We start from the raw sequence: 6761 nt of genomic DNA on the forward strand, positions 1-6761 counted from the left end.
GCAGGAGGCTGACTTTCCTTGAAGTTTTCGCCTCAAATACCACCATCACGCAAGTGTGCGTGGCAGTCATCACTGAGACTAGAAGCAATGGTCAGGTTAATTTAAGTCATTGCATAGAAGCCTACTCTTCAGAAATGAGATTAGTGATGTTATCATTTGGTCTTTAGCTCAAATGTATCTTTTATATCATGTTAAAGTTCCTCCTCAACATTGGCCCATTTCTCCTGAGAGCACAACAAAGCTGCACCTTAAGCGACTCAGCGGCTGGCTCACCCTCCGAAGAAGCCCCTGCTTCCATGCCCTCATAGCCGTCTGCCTCTGTCCTTTCTTGTCCATCTGACAGCAATCCCTACCCAGCAGCCATGGAATAATCCGCACTTTTGATTTAATCTCTATGATCTTGAAAGAGGCTCAAATTAGTAACCAGGAAGTGTATTTCTTAAAATTTAATCATAAAACTTACACTTCTTTATCTCTCAGAAGAACACCATGGGGAAATGTGCCAATCTTGTACAGAGCAAGCCCTTCCTTTTCTCTATAAGAAGATACTAAATGCAAAGTATCTATAATAACATCTTCACAAATCTACACCTCATAAGGAAGAAACACAGCCTTCAGTAGCATAATGGATACGTTCTAGAAAATTATTACAATTTTGCCATATTGAGGGCCATACTCAAAGCTGAGTTCTAAATATAGTTGACTTAAGACCCTCTCCAAAGACACATGAGAGTTAGGAATGTAAGACTCTGTGCTTCCCTAGCTCCTAGAGTAGCTGATAAAATCAGCATGAGCCAAGCTGAAGACCAAAAGCCAATCTTCCACTGAGAGTTCAGCGCTCCGGAACCTGCTCACTACATCTTTCTTCTCATTAGCCTAACATACGTACAGCTGAGAGCACCTGCTTCAAACTACCCCATGGCACAGAATTCTCTCTGCTGTATTAGTTTAAGGAAATGCAAATTACCTCTAGCATTATATTCAGAAAAATACTTAAGCTTGTTCACAAATAACTTTTTAAGCAAATTACTGTATTCTCATGGCACAAGGGAGAAAACATGCTCAAACGATTTCTAATTAAGTTAGATATTTAGTGAATGATGTGTTTAGTAAAGATGAATAAATTATGATTGTCACTTAGGCAGGGGGGAAAATGAATGTAAGACTTAGACAAGAGACTGTTTTTATAGAACATAAATAAGAGAGGCAGGCCTTTCCCTATCCCTAAGACAAACATGGAGGGTAGGTGAAGTTGTGTGTATGTGGGGGTGAGGGGACTTCCCTGGCATTTGCGTTTACTGTTCTAGAAGCCAATTTTTTAGCAATGTTTTGCTTCTTCTGGTTGCATTACTAATTGTGCACTCCGACTTGGCTACCCTGGATGTCCAAGCACTAAAACATTGTTCTAACAGTTAGAAGGAACTTCTGCCAATGTCCCTACTCATTCCTTCTCTGTGTATCTCCATCAGGGACACATGCCCTTCCTTGCAAGATGGGGGCCATCTGTATGATTCCCCAGTGCCACTTGCTTCAACCATTCTGGCTCCAAGTAGTCACACTGAAACCAAGCCAAAGGGCTTGTTACATCCCTTCTATATTATCCACCACCCTCAACACACACACACACACACACACACACACACACTGAATATGATGAAAGTTACAAGGCTTCTTGGCTAGGTTTGGTGGAGAGCTAAGAAGAGAAGTTGAACCAAATAAGGAGGAAACACTAGCCCAAAACTCTCCCGCCATTAGGAGAGCCTGACCAAAGAAAGAGAACTTGGTATGATATTACCAAGTTTAGAAGACAAAACAGAGCAAGGGATATAACTCAGTGTGTAGAGCGCTTGCTTACATATGTGAGGCCCTGGATTTGATGCCCAACACCAAGAAAATAGCAAAGAAACAGAGCAGACTGAAATGTACACAAATCTGTTACATCGCTCCTTTCGATTGGGTGACTCCCAGGTCAGGTTCAAGAGCACTGAAATCTTGCCTGGTGAACCAGGCCAGATGCTTCCTTGTCTGGACAAGACTGACTTCTCCCACAGGTCAGCTTCAGTAGGAGAGACACTCTGCAGCCAGCTGCCAACTGTGCAGGCCCAGCTGCTCAGCAAACCCTGCAGCAGTGGGAAATTTTAAGAAACTCAGATCTAAATCAGGCTGTCTGAAAGAAAGTGTGTAGCTGTGGTTGTGGTGGTGGAGCTGACTAAACAGAAGCCTTCCGAGTGTGCCCAACAGTGTGTTGGCTTCCCTTGTTCTCCAGCCATCTCCCCCACAGCACTCTCACAGTTTTAAAAATCAAAGTTTGAGCGTAATCATTTTTTTTTCCTTGAAGTTAGTCTCAAAGTAAAAGTTTGCCTTGATCAAGGGAGATAGTTCAGTAGGTGAAAACACTTGCCAGGCAAATCAGGCAGCCCGAGTTCAAATGCTCAGGATGCATAGAGCAGGAATATGCTTAGAGAGGCTGAGGCAAGAGAGTCAAGCAAAGCTCTGGGCCAGGTAGCCCAGCTTATTACCAGCAGTGGGAAAAAGACTCAGGAAAGGCAGGTAAGGCAAGAAGTGACACCCAAAGTTTGTCCTCCGACCTCTACATGCATGCCTGAACACACGTGTCCCTCCCCATAAATATGCACACATGTATACACATCATACATCACACACACACACACACACACACACACACAAGTAAGTAAACAAATAAAATTTTGCCTTTGCGTAAGAAGACTTGGGGTCCTAACACACTACAAATCTGACTGCAGCAGAATAACACATCATTTACGATTAATGAAATGTATGGCTTAAATTTCAAATGATTTTTTTATAGCCGCCCAATTTATATATGTTGTCTGGAAGCACTAAAAGTTAAGAGTAAGGGCCATATATCTTCACCGTTCAATATAAAAATCCTAGATGCATGTGATATTTAATTTTAACTTTTAAAATATCAAGAGCAGGCAATGGGGTGAATATGATCAAAATATATACATTTATGAAAATGTCAAAATTAAACATTGTTATATACAGTAGTTACATGCTAATAATAAAGTTAATAAAATTAAATTCAAAGTTTTTCAATGTCACTAGCTACATTTCTCATGTTTGGTAACCACACATGGTTATGGTCTCCACACTGGACAGCACAGGAGGCAGACAGCATTTTCATCACATAGAAGCAAAAAAAAAAAAAAAAAAAAGCTTCTTAAGCATAACTAAGGGCTAATATTTAGCTTTCTTAAGCATAACTAAGGGCTAATATTTAGCTTTCTTAAGCATAACTAAAGCATAATAACAAGTACAATCAAACGATAGACTATCTTGCATGCTTTCTGAGATTTTTTGATTGCATTATTATTACAGTAATAATAATAGCTATTATTATTATTCATTTTACATTCTACTCACTGCCCAACTCCTAGTCACCCCTTCCCACAATCCTTTCCCCATCTTTCCCCCTCTTCTCCTCTTAGTAGATGGGGTTCCTCTGGGTATCCCCCCAACCCTGACACATCAAGTCTCTGTGAGGCTAGAGACTGAACCACCTACCAAACAACATACACGGGCTGAACCTAGGCCTCCCTGCACATATGTAGCAGATGTGCAGCTTGGTCTTCTTGTGGGCCCCAAACAACTAGAGTGGGGGCTATCCCAAAAGCTGTTGCCTGTATGTGGAATATGTTATTCTGGTTGGGCTGCCTTGTCTGGCCTCAGTGGGAGAGGATGCACTCTCTGAGGGTTTTAACCCTAGATCTTTGATACCTGACTTTATCTTCTCTAGACAGATTACTGAAGTGCTTCAAGAAACCTCTCCTTGACTTACGGCATCTTCTGCAGCAAAGCCCATCTATAGCATGAGTCTTTCTGTTAGTATGCGAAATGTGTGTTCTCTAAGGATGTTGGTACAGGCCAGGTGTAACAAGAATGTGGGATCTCATTATTTGGAGGTACCTTAGAGATTGTTGTTTTGTTTTTGTTTTCTTGATTCCAGCCTCACTGTGTAACCCTGGCTGGTCTGGAACTCACCTCGTAGACCATGCTGGCCTCAAATGCATAAAGAGCTGCCTATCTCTGCCTCTTGAGTGCTGGGATTAAAGGTGTGTGCCACCACACATGGCCCTATAATTCTTTATTCTAGTTTTGTATTCTAGGTCTTTACATGTTTTGCAAACTTGTCTCCCATTCTGCAAACATTTTAAATGTTAATAATTAATTTGAACATAAAAAAAAAATAACAAGTTCTTCTGCTGCAACGTGACAGTAAGACAGGATACCTAGCCACATTAAGGACAACTTTCTAATCTTCGATTTTAGCGTTTCTGTCTGCCCACTTGTTTTAATGAAGGCTGCCATGTTGGTGAACTAGTGAAACATGAAGCATTCTAAGAAAAGACTGCACTGATGAGACAGAGTCTTGGGAAAGACTCACTCTTCGAGCCCAGTCTGCACTCCAGCACTGGAAGCCAGTGATATTGCAGGCTCTGTGGAGCTAAGAAAATCTTCAAGTCTTATTTTAGCTTAAGTGATTTCTGCTTATTTAACACTATTTTAAGATACTAACGAGTCACAGCTCCTAAGAAAGGCATTGGGAATAGATGCCAGGGACACAGTCAAATGAGGTTAAAGAATTACAAAATAATGTTTTAGCAATTAACTAAATTTCCCACCAAAATCTGAGGTGGCTGCCTGAGCAAGGATGCAGGAGGAAAGGAAGAACACTAGGGGAGTCACAGAGTTAAGACATCTCACCAATGTAAATGAGTTTCCCCTCCCATCATATCATCACTTAGAAGAACTAACCCTGAGGGTGCCACGGTGGCCCTAAGCGCAAAACACAATGTCGAGATCTTCAACTAAGTTGTCTATTGTACCTTTGCCTCTCCTGGCCAGCATCTTTATCTGAAGCTACACCTCTGGAACACTGGATTTTATACAGCTCAGAAGACCTGCTCAGGAACGTCCTTGGCCCCTGACTTCTAAAGGAAAACACACCTGATGTTTGCAGTAGCAACTCTCAGCTGTCTGAAGTTGGAGGTTCAAGGGTAGAAGTTTGCTTTACTTAGTGAAAATATCATATGCATCCAATATAGAAACAAATAGCATTTCTGCTCTTTGATAGACATTTGGGATCTTGAAAATCTTTATTGCCATCTCTGAGTTCCAACTTCTCTATAATATATAAAAGAAGAAAATCTCCCTCTAATGCACTAACATTTTTGTGTAAACTTTCCCTAGTTCATTGAGTGCTTCATACATATAGACAATGTATTTTGGTTATAATCTTCTTCCTTCCCCACCATAAATTCCTGGATTTCTCTGACACACTCTTCCTAACTCCTCCTCCTGCTCCTCCTGCTCTCCTTCTCCTCCTGCTCCTCCTGCTCTTCCTGATCCTCCTGATCCTCCTGCTCCTCTTCCTCCTCCTTTTCCTCCCCCTCCTCTCCCTTCTCCTCCTCCTCTTTCTCCTCCTCCTTCTTCTTTTTAAAAATCCACTTATTCTACTTTGTGCCGCCCATATATTCACAAGTGAGGAGCCACCCATTATAGCCTGGTCAATCCATGAGGGATCATGTCCTTTAAAGAACTGACTCCCTTTTCCTAGCAGCTAAACTGTCAATAAGCTATGTGCAGCTAGGAGTGACAGCAGCTCTTTCCATGGTGGAATGTTGATCAGCTTGATCTTATGCACATCTTATGCAGGCAGCCACAGCTCCTATGAATTCATGACTGCAGAAGTCCTGTCAGGTCCAGAAGGCCCTGTTTTGTCCCTGTTCTCCCTGACCTCTGGCTCCAACAATCTTTCTGCCAACTCTTCCCCAAAGCTCTGTGAACCTTGGGAGTAGAGAAGATCAAAGCACTAAGTCTGTAAATCAGAGCCCAAAAATTTGTCAATTACAAATTCTATTTATCCAGAACTTACTGTATAAGTAGTTATTTTCATGTGAGCCAGAATTGATGAGGGAAAGATTTTTAATATAAATATAATTAATAGATGTGGAAGTGATGGTTAGAAAAATCAACACTTTGCAGTCAGTAAACATCAAAATTATTGTAGATAGAGATTCCCAACAAGCAAAACCCTACAAAGTCTACTGGGAACTAACCGATAGCAGACAAAGGCAGCTCAGTTTGCTTTACTAGAAATGAGGTAACTCGGCATGGCGGTCTCCAGATGCAATTCAGTATGAAGCAGGAAGTCTACCTTTGTGAAACCTTGAAGCACTGTTGCAAGCAGAGCTTGCAGATGGAAAAAGGGCGCCATCAGGCTAATGATATCAGAGTTGAGTTCAACACAACAAAAGAGTTCAGTATCTTTAGTAGGAAGCCACAGGACGAACTCTCCACCATTGTTCTCCCATTTGGGGTGTCCCCCTGCAGAAGCCCAAGTGATATAGACCTGTGGAATAGCAACACCATTCATTGATGTTGTCAAACAAGAAGGCACACATTGGAATATCCTTGCTCAGCAATAGTTTTGTGCTAAATACAGTGTAGTCCCGAAACAAATCAAACAAAGCTGCTGCTTCCTAAATCACTTCTTGTTGAGGGACCAATAGCTTTAGCTCTCATATCTTTGACGAGGCTATCCCACTGCTCTTCTCAGAGTTCTTATATCTTTGACAAGGTTACCCCACCGCTCTTATCAGAGGTTCTGATACTTCCATTTTCTTCATTCTAAAGAGACTGACTTGATAATACTGTTTGCAAATGTGCACCTTGAACCTTCCTTGTGGCTAATTTTCTTGATGAACAATGATGTCTAA

The sequence above is a fragment of the Mastomys coucha genome, unplaced genomic scaffold (assembly GCF_008632895.1).
Source record: "Mastomys coucha isolate ucsf_1 unplaced genomic scaffold, UCSF_Mcou_1 pScaffold14, whole genome shotgun sequence".
In the NCBI taxonomy this organism is placed as follows: Eukaryota; Metazoa; Chordata; class Mammalia; order Rodentia; family Muridae; genus Mastomys; species Mastomys coucha.